Source organism: Mustela lutreola, chromosome 6 (assembly GCF_030435805.1).
Source record: "Mustela lutreola isolate mMusLut2 chromosome 6, mMusLut2.pri, whole genome shotgun sequence".
In the NCBI taxonomy this organism is placed as follows: domain Eukaryota; kingdom Metazoa; phylum Chordata; class Mammalia; order Carnivora; family Mustelidae; genus Mustela; species Mustela lutreola.
The window spans coordinates 116,553,432-116,569,260 of NC_081295.1; positions in this window are offsets into that span (position 1 = coordinate 116,553,432).

Below are 15,829 nucleotides of genomic sequence, written 5' to 3' on the forward strand. Positions count from 1 at the left end.
AATTTCTTGAGGAAAAATCCACACTGTTGTCCAAAGTGGCTGCACCAGCTTGCATTCCCACCAACAGTGGAAGAGGGCTCCCCTTTTTCCATATCCTCTCCAACACATGTTGCTTCCTATCTTGCTAATTTTGGCCATTCTAACTGGTGTAAGGTGGTATCTCAATGTGGCTTTAATCTGAATCTCCCTGATGGCTAGTGATGATGAATATTTTTTCATGTGTCTGATAGCCATTTGTATGTCTTCATTGGAGAAGTGTCTGTTCATATCTTCTGCCCATTTTTTTTTTTTTATATGATTGTCTGTTTTGTGTGTGTTGAGTTAGAGGAATTCTTTATAGATCCTGGATATCAACCTTTTGTCTGTAATGTCATTTTCAAATATCTTCTCCCATTCCGTGGGTTGCCTCTTTGTTTTTTTGACTGTTTCCTTTGCTGTGCAGAAGCTTTTGATCTTGATGAAGTCCCAAAAGTTCATTTTTGCTTTTATTTACTTTGCCTTTGGAGACATATCTTGAAAGAAGTTGCTGTGGCTGATATCGAAAGGTTACTGCCTATGTTCTCCTCTAGGATTCTGATGGATTCCTGTCTCATGTTGAGGTCTTTTATCCATTTTGAGTTTATCTTTGTGAATGGTGTAAGAGAATGGTCGAGTTTCATTCTACTATATATACCTGTCCAGTTCTCCCAGAACCATTTATTGAAGATACTGTCTTTTTTCAACTGTATATTTTTTCCTGTTTTGTCAAAGATTATTATTATTATTTTTTTAATTTTTAATTTTTTATAATCATATAATATATTTTTATCCCTTGGGATACAGGTCTGTGAATCGCCAGGTTTACACACTTCACAGCATTCACCATAGCACATACCCTCCCTAATGTCCATAACCCCACCCCTCTTCTTCCAACCGCCCTCCCCCAGCAACCCTCAGTTTGTTTTGTGAGATTAGGAGTCACTTATGGTTTGTCTCCCTCCCAATCCCATTTTCTTTCATTTATTCTTCTCCTACTCCCTGAACCCCACATGTTGCATCACCACTTCCTCATATCAGGGAGATCATATGATAGTTGTCTTTCTCTGCTTGACTTATTTCACTAAGCATGATACCCTCTAATTCCATCCACGTTGTCGCAAAAGGCAAGATTTCATTTCTTTTGATGGCTGCACAGTATTCCATTGTGTATATATACCACATCTTCTTGATCCAGTCATCTGTTGATGGACATCTAGGTTCTTTCCATAGTTTGGCTATTGTGGACATTGCTGCTATAAACATTCGGGTGCACGTGCCCCTTCGGATCACCACATTTGTATCTTTGGGGTAAATACCCAGTAGTGCAATTGCTGGGTCATAGGGCATTTCTATTTTCAACATTTTGAGGAACCGCCATGCTGTTTTCCAGAGTGGTTGCACCAGCTTGCATTCCCACCAACAGTGTAGGAGGGTTCCCTTTCTCTGCATCCTCGCCAGCATCTGTCATTTCCTGACTTCTTAATTTTAGCCATTCTGACTGGTGTGAGGTGATATCTCATTGTGGTTTTGATTTGTATTTCCCTGATGCCGAGTGATGTGGATCACTTTTTCATGTTTCTGTTGGCCATCTGGATGTCTTCTTTGCAGAAATGTCTGTTCATGTCCTCTGCCCATTTCTTGATTGGATTATTTGTTCTTTGGGTGTTGAGTTTGCTAAGTTCTTTATAGATTTTGGACACTAGTCCTTTATCTGATATGTCATTTGCAAATATCTTCTCCCATTCTGTCAGTTGTCTTTTGGTTTTGTTCACTGTTTCCTTTGGTGTGCAAAAGCTTTTGATCTTGATAAAATACAAATAGTTCCTTTTTGCCCTTGCTTCCCTTGCCTTTGGCGATGTTCCTAGGAAGATGTTGCTGTGGCTGAGGTCGAAGAGGTTTCTGCCTGTGTTCTCCTCAAGGATTTTGATGGATTCCTTTTTCACATTGAGGTCCTTCATCCATTTTGAGTCTATTTACATGTGTGGTGTAAGGAAATGGTCCGATTTCATTTTTCTGCATGTGGCTGTCCAATTTTCCCAACACCATTTATTGAAGAGGCTGTTTTTTTTCCATTGGACATTCCTTCCTGCTTTGTCAAAGATTAGTTGACCATAGAGTTGAGGGTCTATTTCTGGGTTTTCTATTCTGTTCCATTGGTATATGTGTCTGTTTTTGTGCCAGTACCATGCTGTCTTGATGATGACAGCTTTGTAATAGAGCTTGAAGTCCGGAATTGTGATGCCACCAACTTTGGCTTTCTTTTTCAATATTCCTTTGGCTATTTGAGGTCTTTTCTGGTTCCATATAAATTTTAGGATTATTTGTTCTATTTCTTTGAAAAAGATGGATGGTACTTTGATAGGAATTGCATTAAATGTGTAGACTGCTTTAGGAAGCATAGACATTTTCACAATATTTGTTCTTCCAATCCATGAGCATGGAACATTTTTCCATTTCTTTGTATCATCCTCAATTTCTTTCATGAGTACTTTATAGTTTTCTGAGTATAGATTCTTTGCCTCTTTGGTTAGGTTTATTCCTAGGTATCTTATGGTTTTGGTTGCAATTGTAAATGGGATTGACTCCTTAATTTCTCTTTCTTCTGTCTTGTTGTTGGTATAGAGAAATGCAACTGATTTCTGTGCACTGATTTTATATCCTGACGCTTTACTGAATTCCTGTACAAGTTCTAGCAGTTTTGGAGTGGAGTCTTTTGGGTTTTCCATATATAGTATTATATCATCTGCGAAAAATGATAGTTTGACTTCTTCTTTGCTGATTTGGATGCCTTTAATTTCCTTTTGTTGTCTGCTGAGGCTAGGACTTCTGGTACTATGTTGAATAGCATTGGTGATAATGGACCTTCCTGCCATTTTCCTGACCTTAGCAGAAAAGCTTTCAGTTTTTCTCCATTGAGAATGATATTTGGGGTGGGTTTTTCATAGATGGCTTTGGTCATATAGAGGTATGTGCCCTCTATCCCTACATGTTGAAGAGTTTTGATCAGGAAGGGATGCTGTATTTTGTCAAATGCTTTTTCAGCATCTATTGAGAGTATCATATGGTTCTTGTTCTTTCTTTTATTGATGTGTTGTATCACAATGATTGATTTACGGATGTTGAACCAAACTTGCAGCCCTGGAATAAATCCCACTTGGTCGTGGTGATTAATCCTTTTAATGTACTGTTCAATCCTATTGGTTAGTATTTTGGTGAGAATTTTCCCATCTGTGTTCATCAAGGATATTGGTCTATAGCTCTCTTTTTTGATGGGATCCTTGTCTGGTTTTGGGATCAAGGTGATGCTGGCCTCATAAAATGAGTTTGGAAGTTTTCCTTCCATTTCTATTTTTTGGAACAGTTTCAGGAGAATAGGAATTAGTTCTTCTTTAAATGTTTGGTAGAATTCCCCTGGGAAGCCGTCTGGCCCTGGGCTTTGTTTGTTTGGAGATTTTTGATGACTGTTTCAATCTCCTTACTGGTTATGGGTCTGTTTAGGCTTTCTATTTCTTCCTGGTTCAGTTGTGGTAGTTTATATGTTTCTAGGAATGCATCCATTTCTTCCAGATTGTCAAATTTGTTGGCGTAGAGTTGCTTATAGTATGTTCTTATAATTTGTTTGTATTTTTTTGGTGTTAGTTGTGATCTCTCCTCTTTCATTCATGATTTTATTTATTTGGGTCCTTTCTCTTTTCTTTTGATAAGTCTGGCCAAGGGTTTATCAATCTTATTAATTCTTTCAAAGAACCAACTCCTAGTTTTGTTGATTTCTTCTATTGTTTTTTTAGTTTCTATTTCACTGTTTTCTGCTGTGATCTTTATGATTTCTCTTCTCCTTCTGGGTTTAGGGTTTCTTTCTTGTTCTTTATCCAGCTCCTTTAGGTGTAGGGTTAGGTTGTGTACCTGAGACCTTTCTTGTTTCTTGAGAAAGGCTTGTACCACTATATATTTTCCTCTCAGGACTACCTTTGCTGTGTCCCACAGATTTTGAACCATTGTGTTTTCATTATCATTTGCTTCCATGAATTTTTTCAATTCTTCTTTAATTTCCTGGTTGACCCATTCATTCTTTAGAAGGATGCTGTTTAGTCTCCATGTATTTGAGTTCTTTCCAAATTTCCTCTTGTGGTTGAGTTCTAGCTTCAGAGCATTGTGGTCTGAAAATATGCAGGGAATGATCCCAATCTTTTGATACCAGTTGAGACCTGATTTAGGACCCAGGATCTGATCCATTCTGGAGAATATTCCATGTACACTAGAGAAAAATGTGTATTCTGTTGCTTTGGGAAGAAACGTTCTGAATATATCTGTGATGTCCATCTAGTCCAGTGTGTCATTTAAGGCCTTTATTTCCTTGCTGATCTTTTGCTTGGATGATCTGTCCATTTCAGTGAGGGGAATATTTATGTCCCCTACTATTATTGTATTATTGTTTGTGTGTTTCTTTAATTTTGTTATTAATTGGTTTATATAGTTGGCTGCTCCCACGTTAGGGGCATAGATATTTAAAATTGTTAGGTCTTCTTGTTGGACAGACACTTTGAGTATGTTACAGTGTCCTTCCTCATCTCTTATTATAGTCTTTGGCTTAAAATCTAATTGATATGATATAAGGATTGCCACTCCTCCTTTCTTCTGATGTCCATTAGCATGGTAAATTCTTTTTTTTTAAAATTTTTTATTTTTCATAAACATATATTTTTATCCCCAGGGGTACAGCATGTTAAATTCTTTTCCGCCCCCTCACTTAAAATCTGGAGGTGTCTTCGGGCTTAAAAGGAGTTTATTATAGGCAACATATAGATGGGTTTCGTTTTTTTATCCATTCTGATACCCTGTGTCTTTTGATTGGGGCATTTAGCCCATTAACATTTAGGGTAACTATTGAGAGATATGAATTTAGTGCCATTGTATTGCCTGTAAGGTGACTGTTACTGTATATTGTCTCCGTTCCTTTATGATCTACCACTTGTAGGCTCTCTCTTTGCTTAGAGGACACCTTTCAATATATCCTGTAGAGTTGGCTTGGTGTTTGCAAATTCTTTCAATTTTTGTTTGTCCTGGAAGCTTTTTATCTCTCCTTCTATTTTCAATGACAGCCTAGTGGGATATAGTATTCTTGGCTGCATGTTTTTCTCGTTTAGTGCTCTGAATATATCATGCCAGCTCTTTCTGGCCTGCCAGGTCTCTGTGGATAAGTCTGATGCCAATCTAATATTTTTACCATTGTATGTTACAGACTTCTTTTCCCGGGCTGCTTTCAGGATTTTCTCTTTGTCACTAAGACTTGTAAATTTTAATTAGGTGACGGGGTGTGGACCTATTCTTATTGATTTTGAGAGGCATTCTTGCACCTCCTGAATTTTGATGCTTGTTCCCTTTGCCATATTGGGGAGATTCTCTCCAATAATTCTTTCCAGTATACCTTCTGCTCCCCTCTCTCTTTCTTCTTCTTCTTGTATTCCAATTATTCTAATGTTGTTTTGTCTTATGGTGTCACTTATCTCTCGAATTCTCCCCTCGTGCTCCAGTAGCTGTTTGTCCCTCTTTTGCTCAGCTTCTTTATTCTCTGTCATTTGGTCTTCTATATCGCTAATTCTTTCTTCTGTCTCATTTATCCTACCATTGAGAGCCTCCATTTTTTATTGCACCTCATTAATAGCTTTTTTTTATTTCAACTTGGTTAGATTTTAGTTCTTTTATTATCCAGAATGGGCTTTTATATCTCCTGAGAGTGTTTCTCTAATATCTTCCATGCCTTTTTCGAGCCCGGCTAGAACCTTGAGAATTGTCATTCTGAACTCTAGATCTGACATATTACCAATGTCTGTATTGATTAGGTCCCTAGCCTTCAGTACTGCCTCTTGTTCTTTTTTTTTGTGGTGAGTTTTTCCACCTTGTCATTTTGTCCAGGTAAGAGTATATGAAGGATCAAGTAAAATACTAGGTGGCAACTAGTAGGTGGCAACAACCCCAGGAAAATATGCTTTAACCAAATCAGAAAAGATCCCAAATCGTGAGGGGGGAGAAAGGGATAAAAAGAGTTTCAGAAAGAAAAAAAAAAAAAAGAAAATAAACAATTAAAAAAGAAAACGAATAACGTTTAAAAAAGAAAAAAAATTATATAAACTAATTATTTTTAAAAAAGAAAAGGGTGAAAGTTAAAATAATTTTAGCAGAGGAAGAGAAAAAACATTGAAAAAGAAAAGAAATTAAATTAACTGCAAGACTAAAGAATCATGGGAAGAAAGCCATGAGTTCCGTGCTTTGCTTTCTTTTCTTCTGGAATTCTGCTGCTCTCCTTGGTATTGAAACTGCACTCTTTGGTAGGTGAACTTGGTCTTGGCTGGATTTCTTGTTGATATTCTGGGGGAGGGGCCTGTTGTAGTGATTCTCAAGTGTCTTTGCCCCAGGCGGAATTGTACCACCCTTACCAGGTGCCAGGCTGAGTAATCCGCTAGGGTTTGCTTTCAGGAGTTTTTGTTCCCTGAGCGCTTTCCATAGAGTTCCAGAGGATAGGAATAAAAATGGCGGCCTCCTGGTCTCTGGCCCAGAGGAGCGGAGAGCCCGGGACCCCACTCCTCAGTGCGCCCTCAGAGAACAGCGCGCAGTAACTCCCGTCTGCTTGACCTCCAGCCATGCTCCGAGCTCTCCGAGCCTGCGATGGGTTCAAGGTAACCCTGAGCTGTGAGCTCAGTGTTGGCTCTGTCACTGTAGCCGGTTTCCCCGTTCTAATACCTGTAAGCTCTGTGACACTCAGACACCCCTAATCCTTCTGTGACCCCACGGGACCTGAGGCCACCCCTAATCCTTCTGTGACCCCACGGGACCTGAGGCCACGCTGTGACCCCGTGTGGACTTCACCCCGGTTTAGCCTCTGGAGCGATGTCCATCAGCAGAACAGACTTTTAAAAGTCTTGATTTTATGCTCCGTTGCTCCACCGCTTGCCGGGAGCCAGCCCTTCCCCCCGGGGTCTATCTTCCCGTCGCTTTGGATTCTCTTCTCTGCCAGTCCTACCTTTCAGAAAGTGGTTGATTTTCTGTTTCTAGAATTGCTGTTCTTCTCTTCGATCTGCTGGTGGATTTGTAGGTGTTTGCTATCTTTAGATAAGCTATCTAGCTGATCTCCTGCTAGCTGAAGTAGTCTCAGCCTGCTACTTCTCCGCCATCTTGACTCCTCCCTCCACCTGTCAAAGATTATTTGACGATAGAGTTGAGGGTCCATATCTGGGCTCTCTACTCTGTTCTACTGGTCTATGTGTCTGTTTTTATGCCAGTACCATGCTGTCTTGGTGATCACAGCTTTGTAGTAAAGCTTGAAGTCAGGTAACATGATGCCACCAGTTTTATTTTTGTTTTTCAACATTTCCTTAGCGATTTGGGGTCTCTTCTGATTCCATACAAATTTTTGGATTATTTGCTCTAGCTCTTTGAAAAATACTGGTGGAATTTTGATCAGAATGGCATTAAAAGTATAGATTGCTCTAGGCAATATAGACATTTTAACAATGTTTATTCTTCGATCCAAGAGCATGGAATGGTCTTCCATATTTTTGTGTCTTCTTCAATTTCTTTCATGAATGTTCTGTAGTTCCTCAAGTACAGTTCCTTTACCTCTTTGGTTAGGTTGATTCCCAGGTATATATCTTGGTGCTATAGTAAATGGGTCTCTTGTAGACAACATATAGATGGGTCCTGTCGTTTTATCCAATCTGCAATGCTGTGTCATTTTATGGGTGCATTTAGGCCATTCACATTGAGAGTGATTATTGATAGATACATTTTTATTGACATTGTGTTAACTTTGAAGTCTTTCTTTCTGTAGATTGTCTCTATATTTCTGTTCAATGCTATTCTTAGGATTTTTCCTCCTTTATAGAACCCCCCTTATTATTTCCTGCAGTGTCGGCTTGGTGGTTGCATAGTCTTTTAAGCCTTGCTGGTCTTGGAAACTCTTTACCTCTCCATCCATTTTGAATGTCAGTCTTGATGGATAAAGTATTCTTGGCTGCATGTTCTTCTTATTTGGTGCCCTGAATATATCTTGCCAGCCTTTTCTGGCTTGCCAGGTCTCTGTGGACAGGTCTGACATTATTCTGATGGGCTTTCCTCCATAAATAAGGAGCCTCTTTGTCTTAATGGCTTTCAAGAGATTATATATACAATTATGATTCCTCAATTTGACTATCAGGTGCCTTGAATTTTTTGGAATCTATAATCTCGGGTGGAGACAGTTTGGCCTCTAGTACATGAACGCTGGTTCCATTTGTGAGATTGGGAAAATTTTCATGAAGAACTTGTTCCACTATATCTTCTAGACTTCTTTCTTTCTCCTCCCCTTCAGGGATTCCAATAATTCTGACGTCAAAACTTTTCATGGCATCATTTATTTCCCTGATTCTGTTTTTGTGGCTGTTTGTTCCAGGCTTCCTCCTCATCCTTTCTCTCTATCTGTTTGTCCTCCAGATCACTAATTCTATCGTCTGCCTAAGTTACCCTAGCTTTGAGAGAATTTAGATTAGATTGGAACTCATTGAGAGCATTGTGAACCTCATCTCTGGTGGCTTTCAACTCTGCCCTAACATTGTGAACATAATCCCTGGTAGCTTTCAGTTCTGTCCTGATCAATTCTGTTTGGTCATCTGTGGCTTTTTCCAACCTAGCTATTGCCTGGATAATTGTTAGCCTGAATTCTTTTTCCAACATACTGTCTCTGTTGATAGCTGTTAGCTCTGTTGCAGAAGGCCCCTCCTCTGTATTTTTCTTCTGTTGGGCATTCCTCCTCCTAGTCATTTAGGTGAGAGATGACTGAACGGTTGTAGCTGGATGTATTGACCGTGGTGCAGTCAAGGTGCACCCTGGAACACTTCTGAGCAATCAGGATTCCCCATCCAAACGAGAGTAAAAAGAAAAGAAAAAAGAAAAAAAGAAAGAGAGAGAAACAGGAAAAAAAAGGGAAGATAAAAGAGAAGGTTCAGCCCAAATGGGCCCCAAGGTAAAATTTATAATGTATACAAACAAGAACAGACAAACAAAAAGACTGATAAAAGTATATGACAAGAGAATATATATATATATATATATATATATATATATATATATGCAAATAAAGGAAGAACCTCATCAAAAAGAACCCCAAGTATAAGATTTATATACTATGAGGACAAACACAAGATCACAGAAACACTGGCAGAAGAAAAAGATGGGAGTGTGGTGATAAATTCTCAGTGTGAGCGAGAAAGGTTGTTTTGATTCTTTCTGGATGTATCTTGATATCTTTGTTAAAGGTCAACTTTCCTAAGATAAAGGGGGATTAAAAATTGGTTTACCTATAGGGGTAGCATGAATTGGGGAAAGGGGATTACCTTGAAGTTTAACTCTATATGAATATTAGAAAATAAAAATAAAAAAGGAATAAACTAGACTAAACTAAACTAAAATAAAAAAAAAAATAGAAATGCAAAAGAAAAACACAGATGTATGTATCCAAAAGTTCAGGTTAGAAGGTTATTATGGAATTTGATGTACTGTACATCTCACTGTGATGGTAAATAGGTTAAAAAATTATCTCTCTCTCTCTATATATATAAAAGAACCAGAATAGTGGGAATGAGTTAAAAATAAAGGTGTCTATGAAGTAATGGTGGTTGTTCTCTTGTTGTCTTTTTTTTTTTCTTTCCTGGTTGGTTTTCTAGGGGAGGGGCCTGCCACATGGGTTTTCAGTCAGTGATGTTCCTTGAGTTAAGTCATCCCACCCCCCTCAAGGGGGTGGGCTCTGCAGAAACCGGTTTTTTCAGGCTTTTGTTCTCTGGAGGTTTTTATGTTTGTTCTTTTTTTTTTTTTTCCTCTGTCTCTCGCCTTGACCACTTTTGATGGTTTTTGTAGGCTTAGAGGAAAGCAAACTGCACCCTGACCTCCCTCGCAGAGAGAAGCCTCAGTCTGGCTGCAGAGCCCAAATAAATTCCCCCTTGGCCACTGGCAGAGCAGGTTCCGAGTCAGGGTCCCTGGGGACGCAGGGTCTTTTGCTTGTACCCAAAACCACAGCAGCAGCAGCTGTCTGGGCAGCTCTAGACTGCCAGAGAGGTTCCAAGCAGCGATCGCACACTGAGATTTTCCTACTGGCCTGGGCTGGGGATGCCTAGTCTATCTGGGTCTAAGAGTGCCCGGCTTGCATGCACCTCTCTCGGGGAGGGTGAGGGGCACGCACTCCTCTCAGGCTCTGGTGGAATGGTGCGGGTCTAAGAGCACCAGGCTGGGCCTTCGTGGTGCACCTCTCTCAGGGGAGGCTATGGGTCACGTGCATGTCTCAGGCTCTGAAACAATGGCATGGGTCTAAAAGCGCTGGGCTGGCACCTCTCTCAGGGGAGGATGAGGGGCGTGTGCTTCTCAGGCTCTGTTACCGCAGCTCCACGGTCTGCCGTCTGGCGAGGCTCCCAGCCCCTCACAGGAGGTTCTCCGGCAAGAACCTCCCAAGCGTTCTTGGGCGCGCTGGCGGCTCAGGGACCGAGACATGGTTTCTCCACTGCACTCTCTCTGCCTCAGTGCCAGGGAATGCTGTCATGGGTCCGGCGACTTAAGCCCCTGTCCCTAACTGCCTGATTCCAACAATCCTCCCCCCCCACCCACCCCATGATCCTTTGCTCTCTTTGAGTGCTTTTAACTAGTCTCCAAGTTAATGCTGGTCCCCAGATGCAGGGCACTCTTGTATTAAGGGCATTACTTTCCATTCGGTCGCCTCTGGTGGCTCCCTCCCCCTTTTGTCTATCTTCTGATATCACTCCGCTTTACCTGCCCACTGGCATCTTCTGGGAGTAGAGATCCAGACGTGTATAATTCTGATCTCAGGCTGATTTCGTGGGTGATCGGAGTTCTTTGGAAGGTAATCAGCTCACTTTAGGGTACAGGTTGAAAAGGCGCCTCCTCCTACTTCCCCGCCATCTTGTCTCCCCTCTAGTTTTAGATTTTATGCAGACTTTAAACTCACTTAGTTAGTTACTAGTAAGAAGTTCTTAGTCTTTTAATACTTAGAAATGTAAGAGAGTCAATTTTCATATGGTTTCACTTATTTGTGGAGCATAAGGAGTATCACGGAGGACATGGGGAGATGGAGAGGAGAAGTAAGATGGGGGAAATTGGAGAAGGAGACAAACCATGAAACACTATGGATTCCGAGAAACAAACAGAGTTTTGGAGGGGTGGGGGTGAGGGTTGGGTGAGCCTGGTGGTGGGTATTAAGGAGGGCATGTATTGCATGGAGCACTGGGTGTGGTACATAAACAATGAATTCTGGAACACTCAAAAGAAATAAAATAAAATAAAATAAGAAAAAACAAACAAAAGAAAAGAGAAGAAAGGTAACAGGCACATTGTAGGTTTTCGATGAATATTTATGAAGGGAATAAAAGAAAGAAAGAATGAGTAAATTAAATTGAAAGACTATGGGATTTTGAGTCTTTTACTGGTAAAACTGCAAGCAAAAGATATGGGTTGATCTTATTTTAGATGTGTTTTAGCTAAATCAGGGAAAGCTAAATTGGCATGTGGGCTCAGAGGTGGACCTCAGAAGGCAGAATCTTATTAAGGAGCAGCCTGGGGTCAACACTTGTGGTTAGGAGAGAAGGAATTTGGATTAGAAAGATGCAAAAGTCAGGAGGTGGCGGTGGCTCATCTGCTTCCCTTTAAAAGCCTTCTGGATACTGAAAACCGTCATAATCTGAACTCTCCAGGGTAAAACCCTCACATATATATCAGACTTGTATATCTGACTGCCTACTTGATATCTTCATTTGAATATCTGCGAGTCATCTCAAACTCATAATTTCCTGACCCAAACTGCTCCTTTTACCCTTCAAACTGACTTCAGTGGAAGCTTCCTTCACCTCATTTAATACCATTCCATCCTTCTAGTTGTTCAGGGGAATACTCTGTCATTATATTTAAGTGTTGTCTAATTCTTGCCCCACATTCATTATGTCAGGAAATTTCTGTTGACTTTAGCACCAAAAATAACCAGAATTTGCCTGTATCTCACTACTTCTGCTGCAACCACCAAAGTGAGAACCATCACCATTTCTTGCCTGGATTACTGAAAAAAAAAAAAAAAATCTCTACTGATTCTAATTCTACTCTGGTTCCCCTATTCTCACTAAAGAAGTTGGAACTAACTATTTTAAAACAACTTAGATTTTGTCAACAAAAGCCTGCAAAAGCTTTGACTTTTACTAGAGAGCAATTCCTCAAATATGTTTGGGCCACTGAATCATCTGGGTGGGGTACTTGTTTAAATACAAATTACTGGGTCATACCCAGAGATCTCCCAAAGGTTTTCTGAGCATGAAAAGAGGAACCTAGGAAAATTTCAAGGAGGAGAGAGGACTTTGATGATGGACTGAATCTGTACCAGCAAAGAAATGGAAGAGGCTGGAGAATATCTGCCCTTTAGAGGAAACCAGCAGGTTGTTCATAATTTTCCTGCTGATACCAAGAGGCAGATGCATTTCCTGGGCAGTCCCAATCTGTACTTCATAAAATTGGATTTAGGACCCTGAAAATGATGTGGATGTGCCAAACCAGACTTTTAGGAAAACTCAACCCCCACAACATTGACAAGAGATGTCCATGATACAGGCAGTCAACGTCCTCATAGGCCCATCATAGACATCCTTTCTCAGTCTCACATTGGAGCAATGCATACTGCCATGGTTGTGCTCCCTTTGGCCTGGAAGATTTAGAGGCCCAACACAGTCTCTGCTTCAACATCTAAGTCCAGCCCACTGGTTTGTCACTTCATATTTAATTATCAGCTGAATAAAAACCATAGGCTTTTTATCCTCTTCCTGTTTTACTTCTAAGAAATATACTATATAAACATGCGGAATTTATAGTTAGCATACCATATACACTTTAAATCATACAATTTGCAGATGGCATGTATTGCATTATTGTTTTCATTCATTCAAGTATTGGGTAGACTTGATATTATTTTCATTTCCTCAGCTTTAAAAAATGCAGAGATTATGTATGTTATGAAGGTTCTTTCCTTCCCTTTCCTTCCACTTCTTTTTCAGTTGTTTTTAAGAAAATTACAACTACTGGATTTTTGACCATGACACGTTCTCCAGTTTTATTTAGATTTACCACAGTGATAGTTGACATGAGCAGCATTTAATATGTTGCTCAGAATGGCAAGGAAGTGTGACTTCTGAATGTGATTAATAAAACAGTTGAGAGTTTTTTTGCCAAGAGACATTCTTCAGAGAAATTTTCTTTTTCTTTGAAAATGCCTCCCAAAGAATGCTGACTTTAATGTATGCCAGGACTCACTGACAAGTTTCATACCTGAGGATTCTTCAGAATAAATCTAATTAAGCTGTGTCAAGAGTGTCTCAATGCAGGAATTGTCCTAGCTAAGTAAATGTGGGAAGAAATAATTTTTCTTGGCTTCTTTTTTGAAATGCTTTTAAAATAATTTTTAATTGAGGTATATTTGATATATAATATTATTTTCAGGTGTACAACATAATAATATTTGTGGATATTGTGAAATGATCAGAATTATAAATCTAGTTAACATATGTCCCCATACATAGTTATGAACTTCTTTTCTTGTGATGAGGAGTTTCAAGATTTACTTTTAGCAACTTTCAAATACGCAATGCAAATTTATTAACTATAGTCACCATGCTATACATTGCATCCCCACGACTTATTTTATAACTGAAAGTTTCTATCCCTTGACCCCCCTCACCTATGTTACCCACCTTCTATTCCCTAGCTCTGGCAACCACCAATCTGTTTTCAGTATCTTTGAGGTTTTTTGTGTATTTTTAAAAAATTCTACATATAAGTGAGATCATACAGTATTTGTCTTTGTTTCTCTGATTTATTTCACTTAGCATAATGCCCTCAAGGTCCATTGATGTGTGGCAAATGGCAAGATTTTCTTCTTTTTGTGGCTGAATAGTATCCTATTGTGTATATATGCCAAATCTTTGTCCATTTATCCATCAACAGACACTTAGGTTGTTTGAATATCTTGGTTATTGTAAATAATGCTGCAATGAATATAAGTGTATATGTATCTTTTTGAATTAGAGTTTTCATTTTCTTCGTTTTTCCCACCCATCCACCCTCAAATACCCAGAAGTGTACTTGCTGGATTATATGGTAGCTCTACTTTTAATTTTTTGGGAAACCTCCACAGTATTTTCCATAGTGGCTACACCAGTTTATATTCCCACCAACAGTGCACAAGAATTCTCTTTTCTCCACATCTTTGCCAGCTCTTATTTTGTGGGTTTTTGATTCTAGTCATTCTGACAGGTATAAGATGGTATCTCATTGTGGTTTTGATTTTCATTTCTCTGATGACTAGTGATGTTACACATCTTTTCATGTTTCATGTTTTCATGTTGGCCATCTGCATGTATTCAAAGAATAACTTGTTTTATCAATAGTATAATTCTATAAGGGAATATTTTAAAGATTTATCTTCCTAAATTAATGTTTCCTAAAGTTTGAAAGGTTGTATATTGATATAATGTTATAGTAAATAAAGAATATGTATCTCATAGTAATGCCTAATGTAGACTAGGATATGCATTTAGGAATTCCCATCCTGGTGCTATTTAAATATTTAGCTTAATTGTATTACTATTCACTTATAACACTCTTCATTATTTCATTTAATGCCAATTGTTTATAAATTAGAGAATTTCTTAAAAATTCTTAACCAAATTAGCAGTATGTTATCAATATTTGTCCATATGAATATAAACATTTGTACAAAGTTTGTTCAGTGAATTGAATAATACCTCATTTATTTTTCTCTCTATAAGGAATTTGCAAAGTAGCTAAAGATTGTGTGCTGTTTCTATAGATTTTGGAAACATTTCTGAGTGTTTTCTCTCCAGCTATAATAAATGCTTTTTTGGGAGGGAAGGGACTTTTCCATTGTATACTAATAAGCACAGCAATATATTGAAAAGGATTGTAATTATAGTTTTCTGAGTCAGTTGCAAAAATTTAAGTTAAAAGTCATATAACATAGTGATTCAATATGAAGCAAAAGCCAAATGACCAAAGCAGACTGTTAAATTCTTCAGCTTCTCTTCACAACTTGTTTGAGTATCTATGATCCAGAAGTAATGCTTCTGCTTCTCAGTTAATAATGATTTTAACCACAAAGTGTTAGCTCTAATTTGATCAAGGGCATATGGATAGAAACAAACAATCATCTTATTTTCTGGGATCATATTCTGGATGGCACATCTTGAAGAAAGACCAACATTAAAACAAAATACATTTCAATCCCTTGCTCATCTGAATTTATAATCAAGTGTAATTTCTTATTCCAATGGATATGCAACATTCTGCAATCTATTTAAAGCATAACAATAAACTCTTAAAATTTCATGTCAGAAGCATAGTAGCTAAGGCTCCATGATGAAAATGTAGATGGAAGTGGCTTGTGTGTTAAATTAACAAAACAGTGACAAAAGCAACACCATTTCTTGTTCCTTCTTGTAAAACTTTTTTTCAGAGATTCCTGTTCACATTGTAGAGGTGAAATAAGAAATGTAGTATGAATAAAAAAGATTAGGGTTCCTTGGGATTTGGGAAGTCTTCTGGGTATGAAAACCAGTGTGGAGGGAAGAACATACAAGTGAGTGTCAGGTGATATGGGTCCTGGCTGAGACCCTGACCCATAACCAGTTGTGCATCCTGGATGCATTCATATAGATCTCTTGGGATGAATGGCATAGGAAATTCTTCCTAAGTGGACCATGTTGATATCCTAAAATTTTTAGAA